The 13,896-nt window shown below is 40.4% G+C and overlaps 1 protein-coding gene and 1 long non-coding RNA gene across 14 annotated transcripts in view; one reads left to right on the top strand and one right to left on the bottom strand.

Moving 5' to 3' along the window:
• CELF4 (CUGBP Elav-like family member 4) overlaps positions 1–13,896 on the bottom strand; it is a 696,270-nt gene that overhangs the window by 370,277 nt on the left and 312,097 nt on the right. The gene's annotated exons all lie outside the window — the stretch shown is intronic.
• Positions 1–13,896, top strand: part of LOC132341864 (uncharacterized) — a 32,093-nt gene that overhangs the window by 11,779 nt on the left and 6,418 nt on the right. The window contains exon 3 of the long non-coding RNA XR_009490338.1: positions 12,434–12,600. This is a non-coding gene — a long non-coding RNA (uncharacterized LOC132341864). The remainder of the gene's footprint in view (positions 1–12,433; positions 12,601–13,896) is intronic.

Raw genomic sequence — 13,896 nt, forward strand, 5'->3', positions numbered from 1 at the left:
CCAAATCAGCCTCTTTTTAAACAAAAAATAAGTAGTTCTCAGAATCAAAACCCTGCATCAAAATGTGTTTTTTTCTTCAGATGGAAAAGTCTGAAAAAAGCCAAAAAATTTCTCGATAGCCAATAAAGCATGAAGCTGCTGTAGCATAGAGTGAGGATGTAAGGAAAGTTTAAAACAAACAAGTTTTTTCCTTCCCTTTTCAAAAAGCTGTCATTTGGGAAAGCACAATGCAGATGTCAAAAGCTGAAAATCATTTTCAGAGACAAATGGCCAGAGGAGGCACTGAATGATTTGTATCTTCTGTTGATTAAAAGGGGAATGTAGAAGAGTCCTGACTGAGATCAGTCTTCCTGCACAGAATCATGTGAAATTGGATTTGAAAGGTCCTCAAGAAATCAGCTAGGTTCTGGGCAAGAAACCTTTCCTAAGCAATTGGAGGCCGTGCCTGAGCTCTGAGCAAGCCATGGCATAGGATACACTCAAAAAATCAGCTGGACCAGGACAGATTTGAGTCTGTGTCTGAGTCCCTGCCAGACACCCATCCTGCAGTGATTTCTCATCTCTTTAACTCCCTGGCGAGCTGCTCCCAACTTGAAGCAAAGGCTTCAGTGCTTCTGAAACCAACACTTTTTTGTTTTGTTTTGTTTCCCTTGCCTCACGGTTGGTTCAGTTTGTTAACTCAATCCAAAGACTTGCCATGTCCGCTTCACACTTCCCAGCCCTCAGTAACCCTTCAATTCACAGGACATCACCCACTCCAACTCTGACTGTGCTCCCGACAGGGCAAGACACTAAGTGCCAGGACACCAGAAAGTAGAAAGAAAGGATAGAGCTCATAGGCTTTGATCTATTTCAGACCTGTCAGATTGAGTAGGTCTGGAGGTTTGGGTGATGAGGCTTGTGCTTCATGCTTGCTTAAGCTGAATTGCCTTGGAGAAAGCTGAACATTCCTTGTTGGTGAAGTATGTGTCACCCTACCTTCCATCTATAAGCAGCAGCAAAAAACATCTCAGCACTCTGGGCTAGTGAAAATACCAGTTTCTAATCTGTGACATTTGTGACATTTATTTTGCAGAATTACAGGTTGACCTGGGTACATGCTAAAGGTGGGTGTTGTTTCTAATGCTCCTGGAGATGCAGTTCATTGTGTCTTAGTCAAAGTCTGTTGAATAACATGTGCACACCTGACTTTGGGTGCCAATGTGTTCAAGGCCGGTACCAGAGTGACAGAAAAATGGCAACAGCCAGCCCGCAGAAATAATTTGTTTAACATTTTAATATTGCTATGGAACACAGAAATATAGGTACTATCATGATAGAGACATAGGTACATATACACAAATAGGCTAAGAGAAAGACAAAAAGACTTGGCCATTCTACAGTACTGTTGACATTTTATGTGATAAATTAACTAGTTTCTTGTTACTTAGCACTTTGAAAAGCTGCTTTGAATACTTTTCCTTTGGTTACTGATAAGTATTAATTTCAGGTGAAGTCCAGTAATTTCCAAGAACAGTTATAAAACCAGAAGGAAATCAAGATGGAAGTTTCTGGCTCACACTTGCTTTTTTCCCTCAACACGTTCAAGAGTTTGCCTTTATTTTATCCTGGTATTTTAAGGAAAAATTGAATGGTAGCACTCTAGATGACTGCCTGCTTAGTTGATTGTATTTTCCTTCCAGTGCTTGCCCTGAGCACAGGAGACAGCTCTGATTCCACACAACCTTGCCGGTTGCCATTAAGGATGGAAATTTGCTATTAAAGGTAAATTGTCTTAAGGATCTTCGGATCTTTCTGGCAAGAATAAAAGAGAGAATTTGGGAAGTTGGTAACTGGTGATTGCTAGTGACACTTGCTGCAGTGCCAGTCACTGTTCATCCACAGAGTTGTGGCCACCTCGGGGTGGAATGTACTAACAGCAGCAAGTCCCCATTCTGTTGTTTAAGGCATCAAGGGTTCTGGCGTGCCTCAGTGGAATCAAGATTAACTAATTCATACAGTGCAGAAGTTGGCTACGTAAGGAGCAGTAATTTCTTTCAAAGTATTTCTAGGTCTGTTAGAATTAGAAAGTTTCTGTCGGGCTCTAAGACCAAAATGCTTCTTTTCTGAATCCTGCTGCTGCTGTGACTTCTGCAATTTCAAGAGTGGTAGTGGCAGCACTGAGAAACAATGGATTGCAAACGGAAACTATCACAGAAAGAGAGGTGCAACATTCTGAAGTTTATCCTGTGATCTCAGTCACAACTTTCATGTGTCCACATCCCCTACAACCCAGCTCCAAAGGGCTGCCAAAATGCTGCTCATGCCTTCTAGACAGTGCGTGTATCTGATCAATCCATTTGATTTGTAGGTTAGGACTAAGCCTCACACTCAGACCCAATGATCTCATTGCTGCCAGCATGAATGCAAAATACTTTGAGCGAAAACAAGGGGATTGATCTAAAAGGACACAGGTAATTTAGAGCAGAAGTCGGGCTTTTGTGTATTAATTAAAAAGTTTGCCGTAACCTATGGGACGCATCAACTCTCTTGCAAAGGTTGTCATCTCTGTGCAGCCAGCCATTTGTTTTGTTTGCTTCTGAGAGAAACTTGATTTTTGTGATGGGTTGTGCCTTTTGCAACTATATCCTCTGGGAGAGAGGTCTGGTCAGATGATTAACATTATCTTCTCTCTTAAACATTACATTATGAAAATTGGGCAGGTTTTTTTTTAATAGCAACTGACTAATTAGCCCCACGTCTCATCTCAGCTGTCAAAAATCTCTATTCATTGACAGTTTACTTTAAGTGGTTCAATTAGCATAACAAATGACTCACCAAAAGTTCTGTAGGCATCCTATTGATTAATGTCATTTATCTTGCAAACCAGCAGTAGATGCGTGAGTTGCTCCTAACAATTATTATATACATTTATACATGTATATAATAAGTGCCTCTCAGAGAAGCAATGCAATTTAGGAGTTATTTGCAGACATTTAATAGCAATAAAGGGCTTTCATCAGCAGCAATAAGATGGATGATTTCCCAGTTAAGAAGCAGGTAGAAGACAGGGCTGTGTTTCCCTGCACATCACACTGCAGGCATCCAAGTGATATAAGGAACAGAAATTTCTGTGAGCAGACTGAGGAGGATAGAGACTGATCAGGAGCTGCAATGTCTGTATATTTGACTTTTTCCTACTGTTTGCAGAAGCTTTTCAGTACATTGGTATCTATTCTATTAACAGTACATGATATAATTTTTTGTTCATGCTTTTTGTGTTCACGTTTCATGTTTGGGTAATGCACAGAAAGAAAAGGGCTGGGTTCTTCCATTTCAGCTTCAAAGACTTGCCTCGGAATTTTTGCTCCTAAAACTCTGATGTGAGTTTTGAAGGCCCAGTGTTCTCAGCCCCCATGGCCAGAATTTATAGCAGATCAAGGTGCACAGTACAACAATAGGGCAGCTAATTTTCTATTTTAACAGGGCCCTGAACTAGTAACAGTACAGCAGTACTAGGCAGGTGGAGAAGAGGAAAAGTTTTTCCCCTCAGCTCTGCCATTCACCTTTGGCATTCACTTTGGCCTTACTTAATCCCCTTTTCCATTTTTTTCCATCCACTTTGATTTTATCCATGCTGATCAGGAGGACTATACTGTCCTTGCCACCAGGACAGTCCCTCACTGAATGTTCATTCAGTGCCTCACCCTACAAAAGGTCAGAGCCTCAGAAACCCCCATGATATAAAAATGCAACATTTCACCACAGAGCAATTTGAGGTATTCACCACTGGGGGGGTAAATGGTCTCCCATCAGTTAGAGACACTGATCAAATGACAATGTTCTGAAATTTCTTCAGAAAGATGTTTTCTGCCAATGAAATCACAGATGGCCATATAGTACACTGAAAGGCATTAGTATGGGTGCCTCTGTAATCATAGTGAAAAAGTATGTGTGTGTTTCAGTTGTTTCAAAGTACTTCTCCTAGAGGAAGAAGCTTTTATGACTGAACTCTTTAATAAGGGCTCTTCCCCCCGGTCTCAAGAGGGACAGTGCAAGCTTTAAAGAAAGTACAGCAAGTACTCTCACTCCTGAAGCCACTAGGAGTATATTTTATAAAGCAATATTAAAGAAATACTGAAAGCAGAATAATTTAATCAGATTCATGAAATCAAATACCCCCAAGGCAGCGATGAAGATGCAGCTCAACAGGTACTGGCATTTCATTCCATAGGAAGAGAAAAATTCATCAGCTCCTTTTTTTACTTTCCTTTTTTTTTTTCCCCCCACTTTTCTCTTTATAGGAGTAAAACTTGACACTAAATAAAACTTAACTCAAATAACCTTAGGACTTGAGGATTAGTGCAAAGCACCTATATTCACCTTGGTCCTATATTCAGTTACTCTCTGTCTCTTGTTTGGGAGCTGGAAACTAGTCATTGCTAGGGAGTTGGAGGGAATACTGTCAAGTGTTTCTTTAAACGGCTTTTTTTTTTTTTTCCCCTGATCACACAATCAGTAACTGGAAAAATGTTTCATCTTTTCTTTCTTTACTTGTGTTATGTTGCCATGACTGCATTCTCTTTTGGAAAGGGCAGCACAGCAGATATTTATCCCAACCTGGGGTCTCCTCATGCTGCAGACAAGCATTAACAAAAATCTAGGAAAATCATCTTGAAAAATTAGCTCTGGAAAAACCCTATAAAACTTGAAATTTAATGTTCCCATGTGTCCTAATTTTCAAAAATCTCCTGCAAGTAAAGAGATTATAGATTTTGTTCTTTATGCTGTTACTCATACACTCAGCTGATGCCTGATGGCTTTCTTAGAGCTGTTGCAGGAGCAGTGTTTCTGTAATTATATAAGTGTAGGCTATGAAAGTGAGGACTAAACTGACTTTGATAGCAGCTTGTAATATTAACTAGGAGATCTTGGGGAAGAAAAAGGTACAGATCCTCAGCATCTACTGTGGTCTCACTGAAATACCGAGCAACAACTCAGAGTGTACATATCCTTCAGACATCTCTGGAGAAGTCAGACCATTCTCATTTGTCAGGTATGTAACAGAGGGATAAATTCAGCTCTTAAACTTAAACTGAACCAGCAAAATTCAGACATCAGGCTTGCTCCAGGCATCTCCACTAGCTGTATCATCAACAGGGAGTCAGGTGCCCCATGCAGTGAATCATTCTGTGCTGCAAGAGGAGTCATCCACTGGCTTACAAGGGTGCCTGTGTCTCCCTACAGATGACTAAGAGAGCTATGAATAGTAATCTAGACTGAGTACCTTCCCTTTTACTAGCACTACAATTAGCTGAGAAGATTTCCATCCAGCTGCCTTCTCCGAAGGAACAGGAGAAAGTGGAGAGTAGAGAAAGTAATGCCTTCAGTTTATCAGGCTGATGTGAAGTGCAGAGGATCACCCTTCCATTTTATGTGGGCATTGAATCGACTCTGCAGTGAGGGAATGGAGCTGAAACACCCAGTCTGTGTGCCTGAGGTCTGGGTGAGTGCAGTTCACAAGGACTAAGGTAGTCTGGAGCAGCTAAGCAAGTACAGAGGGACAAAACATTTAGGCAGTACACGATCCTGACAAGTGGCAACAATATCCCTGAGACAGATTTTTGAAGAGTGTGGAGAGAAGAGCATTCCGTTTACGATGCATATTTAGCAGCTAAAATATAGCAGCAGCCCTGTCCTCTCCTGCCTCATGGCTTCTTTCTCCAACAAGGCCATCATAAATTCTGCCTTGAGCAAAGCAGAACTGATTGGACTCAATTTATTCTTCTTTAAAATACACACACAAACACATTCACTAGGGAAGGATATAGAAGTTCCAGGAAAGAGCCGTAACTCAATTGCCATTATAGAACAGAAAGATAATTAAGTAAATGTTGGCAGGGGATAGCATTGAATAACTTTAGCGGAATGAGTTCTTCCTTGCTTTGCCCTTTGCAGAAAGTATACTGCATTCTCCAGAGACCCCACCCTGAATTGCTTTGGATAGCTTCCTTTTCCCTGAAGGAAATCAGAGAGAACAGGGCTGGGAGGGAGCTCCAAAGGTCGGTTTCCCTCAGTACAAAGTAGGATAAACTCAAGCTAAGCTGGTAAAGAGGAATGTTTTCTCTGCTGAGGGGCAGAAGGTCAGCCTGTGTCCTGTATAGGTATGCAGTTAACACTTCCCATATTGCTACCTGGAACTTAGGAGGATCCAGGTAACATTTAAATCACTTTGGTCTACAGTCTGGAGCAAAGAGAGAAATTAATAATAAGAGATGTATAAGTAGGCACCCTGAAGTGTAACTGGGCTCTGTTTGTGCTTGAGTATCAAGAGTATAAGGGATCCAGGAGCTGCAGTTACTAATTAGTTCCAAGGGCAGATAAATAGTAGCTCTGCTTTTTATTCATCCCATGTGGTGATCCACTGGGTTTGTAGACTTTGGCACATTTTATGTCTGAAATTTATCATGAGTTTATAGCCAGACAATAAGTTAACAGAAAAAGAAAAACAAAAGATCCATCATTTTAAATCTTATAAGACTGTACTTTTAAAACTAGAATATGAGAAAGAATGCATGCAATAAGAAAAGAAAGAAAACAGAACAGTAAAATGTTAAATTAGCATGTCTAAGTTCACTCTTGTTGAGGCAGGTAGGTTTCAAGTCAGTGAGCTTCTCTTTAATGTTGGTAGATTTTGGAGAATGCATTTCTCCTTTTTGACTTCATTGAAAGAAAGAATCGTGTGCAAAATGCTATGTGTATAAAACATATGCAGCCACCTCTAAAATCTAATTATTTTGAAATAAAATGTTTGAAATATTTTTTCTTGCTGTCTATCATGGAAGGTTATTTGAGCTTCTTGGTAATGAATCTTTGTCTAAACCACATTTGGCAATCTTTGCATAATCATGTCACTATATGTCACAGACTACACCTTCAAGAATCACCACATGATGTGTGAAATGAAGCAAAAATAGCAGATATCCTTAGAGTGACTTTGGTAAAACAGTGCTAATTTCTCAACCTTTAGAAAGATCAATGTAATCTCAAAGTTTCAAACACATCAACAAAAACATCTTTGAGGGGGAAACAGAGATGTGTAAGTGGGCTGTTTTCATTTAATAGGAAAGTTAGCACAGAGAAATTTTGGGCTGTCACCAGAACTGAAATGTATGAGAAGAAATGTTTCATGATTGCACAATCACAGGCATTTCCAGCCTTACATGACATCTTTAGAGCTGCATTTTGTATCTTAGAATCTGTTACAACAGCACCTGTTTAAAAAATGATACTTTCAACAGTGCTGTCCTGTGCTTGTATGGGAAAGAGAAGACGATCAACAACAAAAATGCACCTAAATCAGAAAATATAAAAGCAGAAGTGTCATGCTTATACATGGCACTGGATAAAACACAGACACAGCAAGAAGAGTGCCTATTTAGCATATGATTAATTTAATCTCTGTCAATTGGAATTTTAACAGTGTAGTATTTAGTTTAACCTAATCATTCCAAATCCTTCCATGATCAAATAAAGAGATACACTCATCTCCGAAGAGAGATTTCCTTTCTTCTTAGTCATAGTTTCATAATATACAAGACAAACTTTATTCTGTGATGATCCTTTTTCTCCATTGTCTATAGAAAGGTTTAGATGACCAGATTAACCTTAGCACCTTACTTTCAGACATCTAAAGTTTGTGTGTTGAATGTAAACCAGTAAGAGCTCTCATTTTTTAGCCTGAAAAGGGCAAGATAACAATGGTTGAAAAGCAGATGAAAAACCATATATGTTTTGTTTAAATATAATATTGGAGAGGAGAGATGACCTTAATATAATTTATGATTTATATTTTAGTGCTACCAGGAAGCTTAGGCTGCCTAAAGACTCCACAATGTAAGGAGAGATGACGGATAGGAAAGGATGGAAAGTTACAAGAACTCTAGTACTAAGATTAAGTGACTACATGAAGGTCACAACAGATGAACACTTTTTTTGCCTGTGTATTATAGAGGTACAGATAGAGACAGTGCAACAATGGACAGCTGAAGAGGAAAAGGAGAGTGTTGCACACACCTTTATGTTTCCCTCAGGATTTGAATTTAACCACAGTTTTCATTAGGCAAGACACCTGAATTATTTGTATCTGGCTCCTTCTGCAGTTATCTCACAAAATAATGGAACTTCTTGAGAATAAGTCAAATTACCAAGTATCTGATTTTCAACCTGAGTGAAACCTAATATTGACCCCAAATAGAAATACAGAGCCAAGTTTGATGAGAAGAAAGTCTCTGTGAAGATTAGATTAATTGATAAACAAATGATCCAATGGGAATCTCCATAATTTGTGAATCATCCTGTGGATTAACAGGGTTTGGGCACAAATCAGACCTTTGCCACTGATTTCAGCAGAACCAGGATTTAACTGATATTGGAGCGTCCCAGAGAAGACTCTGGGAGTTTTCAGATAGGATTGCCACAGGTTGTCTGATCTTGGGACAGGCATCCAAAGGATGAATAGGACATCTACAGGTGGTCTAGGTTTAAAATAATCCTCTAGGAGAATCTAGCAGATGACATCTGTATCTGAGACTCATCTGTAATAATTTCTTAGTAAAAAAGAAATGAGGGACAAGATCTGCCAAAAAATACATAGGATGGATCAGCCAAATTGTTTCTAAATGGTACCTTAGTCAGAAATCTCCACAGGGGGCCAGCAGCCAGCTGTGCTGCACTATACACTAAATGTTACTGTTTTGGAAAAGAGTCAGTGGCAAGTGATTTGCATTAAGCAATTTTTTCTTTTGTTGTCGTTGGGTTTTTTGCTATTTTTGGCTAACACAGAAATGCATCAGCATGTGAAATTTACAGAAGTGCCCAGTTGCTGATTTCCAGTACAATTTTTGTCTACATGCTTAGAGATTTTGCTCCCAAAAGGCAGGGAGGAGGGGGAGAGTAGCAGGGTAGAAGTGGTGATAAAGAACGCAAAAACCTGAATCAAACAGAGAGACAATCCAGAACTGCAAATGGTTTCCATTTTCCAACATTTTCTTTCTCATTCAAGAATACATGGAAATCTGTGAATTAAGAGTGCCTGTGGTTCTCTTGCCTTGGAAAGGAGGAGATGGAACAAAACCTATGTTGAAAGCCACTGAACTCATGAATATGAACAAGGGGCTGGAAGAGAATGAAGCCCAGGGATTCATGGATTTCGTCAAGGTCTAGGGATACTTTCAGCATATGTCTAGCATGCAGCAGGGTTTGGCAATTTTCCTGGTATCTAGGCTGCTTTTGGAACTGCTGCTCTCCAGCACATGTTTATCCTGGAGGATGGTTTTCACTGATATGGTGTGATGAAATTCCTATCTAAACACTTGCAGGTGTATGTAGGGATGGATCTGGCCAGAAAGCTGGTTGCTTGCCCAGAGAGGAACATTGCTAAGGGGCAGCAAAATGGCTCTACTCCTCAGCCTGGCTGTTCTCATCTAGGCACAAATTGGGTGTGCTGGAATAATGTTACACTAATTCTGCATCCATCACTCTTCCAGAACTGCAAAGGTAAAGAAGAAGATCAGTTTTTTCAAGGATCTGCCCTCAGTTCCATTCCTTCCCTCCTGTGACAGAAACAGCCTTGCCAAACCCAGCCTCTAATCCCTGGACTAGAAAACACTTGGATGCTTCCAAGTGTTGTCTCTACAGACACTTTTCACATACCCAGACACACATGGATTTATGTGTAGGTGCAATCACAAAACCATGTGGAATGGTTGCTATAAGGATAATTGGACAGGTAGTTATCTACACTAACTTGCATCACACATGTGGATGCATATGAATGTATTAGAAAGACAAGCAAATAAAACAAAAGATTCAAAAAAGTTAAAGCCAGAATAGACCACAAGAACCATCCAAGAGTTTTTCTGCCTTGCATTAGCCAGTCATTATTATCTAAAACAACCTCTGCTAGGCTGCACAAGATACAGAAAACATACAGTATGATGAGAAAAGAAACAAGAACAAACCATGAAATATTTAGTATCTTCTAGCGGCAGTGATGCAGCCTCTAAACACTGTACATTAACATTGTTCACTGTGCCTCCTAACTCAAGTGGCTATGACTAGACCATGGGAGAAAAGAGGTGAACAGTTTTTACAGTCTTTTTGGACTGAAAAAGCCCCAGCTGAACCAAGGTTTGGCACTCTCCTTGAAGAAATGTGGGGATTGATCAGTGAATTCAGAGTAGGGTGATTTAGAGGCTGAGAAAACACTGTCCACAAGAAACAGCTGAAAGAATTGTTCCTGCTTAGAGTGCAGAAGTGAAGAATGAATAAAGGGGTGAAAATAGTATTAAAGCATGTCACAGAGAAAAACTTTGGCTCAGTTATGAGGAAGTTTCAGTTAAGGCATCAGATGATTTTGGCCAGGAAAGATTACATGTCTTAGTGTAAAATAGCTCATATCTTCCTGAGATGTCACTATCTCTCTGCTGTTTGTGGAACAAGTTTAGTCAACACCCCTAATTTCTGTGTATGATGATGAGAACACTTTTCAGGCTTGGCAGCACTGCCTGAAATACAGATGTTTAATGAATCAGTGCCATTCACTGTTGGGCTAGTTTCTTTTAGGTACCTTTTCCCTTAGTGTGTGCACTTGCCAAATTTAGACATTCTGCTAGTCTGTGAATCTCTAATTGGACTCAACAGGATTGTACACTTGTTCTTATATAAAAAGCCCTACCAGAATACCACTGAATGTATTTTGAACTGAAGTGTACAGCATGGACATGGATCTGTATTCTATTTGTGATCCTTTGCCCCACAGATAAGGTATAAGGATGGAACTTATATCCAAGAACCCAGAGCTACGTTTTAAATACCCTGAAAATGACAAGGATTCCTGCACTCTTTTACCAAATTCATGAAAAGCTTGACTTCAATAAAATAATGGTTACTCAGTTTGACATGTATTCATTTCCTACCTTTTAAAATGTTCCTACAATCATCAATAGGTTTTGATGCTTTACAGAGTAAATGCTGCTGGAAGAATTTGGTTGCCTTTTTCATTGGTTTGTTTGGGTTTGTTTTGTTTTGGGTTTTGTTTTTTTTTTTTTTTTTCCCCCTGTTAAAGTTCTAAACTTCAACCTTTCCTCAATGATTTTTTTTGTTACTTCTTTTTTCCTTGCTGTAGGAGAAGCACATTTACAAGCAATTAATACTGATTAAAGCTCTGGCAATGTGCAGGCCTGCATGACCTGCCTGAAACACACTGTTTGTGTACATGAAAAGGGTGCATGTACAGTGATTACCAGATCTGCTGTTCAAGCAGACCTTTTCTTTCTGGGTCTGCTGGTCCTGGGTCAGGGTAGTTTGTTTGTAACTCCACTTGAGGAAGAATCAGAAGAGTATGGAATTCACTGTAGCAGAAAATCACCTTAAAATGCAAACACCTCAGTCTCGGCTGACTAAAGAATTTTCCCCCCTGAGCACTTTCTTGACCATCCAGCCACATCTCCAAGGCGTGTACCACAAAGGCTGGCAGGAGCTCCCAGACACTCAGAGCAGATTTGGTAAATGAGATCCAGTGCTCAGACTGCAGGTGAGCTAATTCAGTGCCATTAACTGCAGCCAGGACTCCATCTCCTCATTAGGAAAGAGATAAATTATGCAAAGTGTACTCTCAGTACGAGCAGCAAGAGCCGTCAAAACCACAGTAAAGAAAGAGATGGAAGGAAAAATGGTCTGCAAAGCAGGGCAGAGCAAATGCAGCACTGCCCTGGAAATGCTGGGAGGAAACCTTCATCTTGGGTCAGCCCCTGGATGGAAGCAAAAGGCTTCACCTTCTTTGACCTCCTGCCATCTGCAGTGACTGTCAAGCTGGAGCGAGGGCTCTCCCCTTCTGTGCTTGCCCATGCTCCAAAGGTCCCTTGCTCATTACTCCTATTGTGCCTTAATCTTTCATATGAAATAGATTTACATAAAACTCCAGAGCCCCAAAAGGAAAATATTTATCTCTTATACCCCAAGCAGACCCACCACAAGGGATTCTCCTCCCTGACAACAATTTGCAAAGCCTGAATTTTTTTCCTGATGGCTGTCGCCTTCAAGCATGGCATCAATGAAAGCTCTTCTTTGCTTATTTTATTAAAAAAAAAAAAAAAAATCCACAGCAGGGAAGTGACTATGTGAAATATCCTACCACCACCTGAGCAAGATAAAATATTCCAGGTATAGGCAGGAAAAAATAGTTGACATTAGCTTAGATACCAGACCCCTCTCAATCCTGATCCCTGCAGGACTGTCAACATGGTGACCAACCATTCTGGCACCATTCTGTGTGAGGGAAATCCTGCCAGGAGTTGGGCTGGAGTCACATTAATTTTCTCCTGGCCAACAAAGACTGACCAGATTGCAAAGACTGTGAACTCACGACCTTGACTTTTTTCCCCTCCAACAGCTTCCTGGAATGCTGGGTTTCTCAGCCTCCTCTCTGCCTCCTCCTCCTCTTTGCCCAGGAGCCATCACGGGGGCAGAGACAGCCCTGACAGTCAAGCCCTGCTGTGAACCAGGAGGAGCAGAGGATGCTGGAGAAGCTGGAGTCCATCCCTCACCCCCTCAGCACAGGTAGGACTGGGCTGGAAGGATGGCATAACAAAGACAGACTACATTTAGCTGGATACTTTCCCTCAATCACGGCATTAGCTTTTCCTGATCCTATAGTTAAAAACAGCTATTTATTCTGTCACTACACGCTGGCAAAGATATATTGCACCAAGTCAGCGCCTACAATTATTATAGTACAGAAAACCTTTGCTGTAGCACGTTTAGTGCTGCTATTTATCAGGCACAGCTATTACATCCTGGCTCCCAACAAGGCTATACAATTCTGGCACCCAGGAAGACAGCAGGTGCTCTGAATTAAACCAGGGCCCAAAGACGTTCCCTTCACCTTTCCCTGGCTTTCCTTAATAGCCTAGCAAGGACTGGGGGCTATCAGGAAGGAAAAGGGTGGCAAGGAAGCACATTGCTTATCTGACACTATGTCTTAGTGTCACAAAATACCATGTGTAGTGTGGAAAACATTGCTGTTTCATGAGGGAGGTGACAGGATCTCTAGAAATCAAAATAAATTAGGATCCAAGTAGGTTGTACAATTCTTCAAGGTGCCAGAGCCACAGTATTTAATTATAGAGGATATTTTTGTGAAATGCTTATCCAATACTAACTGATAACCAAAAATATTGCACATCATGGCCCACCTGCCTATCCAGCCATCAGAAAGCATGCTGATGCCATTGCTACTGATACCTCTACTGCTCCATTCATACACAGTCTCAGGACTCTGTGTATATTTTTCATATCTTTACTATATCATCAAAACCTTGTTCTACTATTACCAGCAGAACTATCTTGCCAATGGTCTGCCCTTAAGATTAATTTGAATTCATGTCTTCCAACAGAATGGTATTTTAAAAAGATATTTCTTATAGAATCCTCTCCAATTTTCTAACTTGTTGTTAGCAAACTGAAAATTTGACTCCCAAAGTACACAGATTTATTGCAATGATTAAAAAAAAATAGAAAAGGAAATGCTAGAGAATAACTGACTGATCAGCAAAAAAGGAATTTTTTTTGATAACTTTTGGAAAGCTTGCTAATCCAGAGTCCTCTCTCTCCCGCTGTCACTAATTTTCAAAAGAAATTCAAGCCTGAATCTAAGAGACTTCCCTGATGATTTCTCTCAGAAGAAAAATTTTAAAAAAAGCTTTTTTTTTTGAAACAAGAATTTTCAGTAGAAAAACGTTATCTAAATTGCTTTGATCAGTTCTTTCCAAGATGTTTCCAGCCCAGAGCTGCCAGCAGCTAGGTGGAGTGATGTGGGTGTGTCTCGGCGGAGCTGCGGAGAGCACCGTGGCTGGC

This window comes from Haemorhous mexicanus, chromosome Z (genome assembly GCF_027477595.1).
Source record: "Haemorhous mexicanus isolate bHaeMex1 chromosome Z, bHaeMex1.pri, whole genome shotgun sequence".
Taxonomy (NCBI): domain Eukaryota; kingdom Metazoa; phylum Chordata; class Aves; order Passeriformes; family Fringillidae; genus Haemorhous; species Haemorhous mexicanus.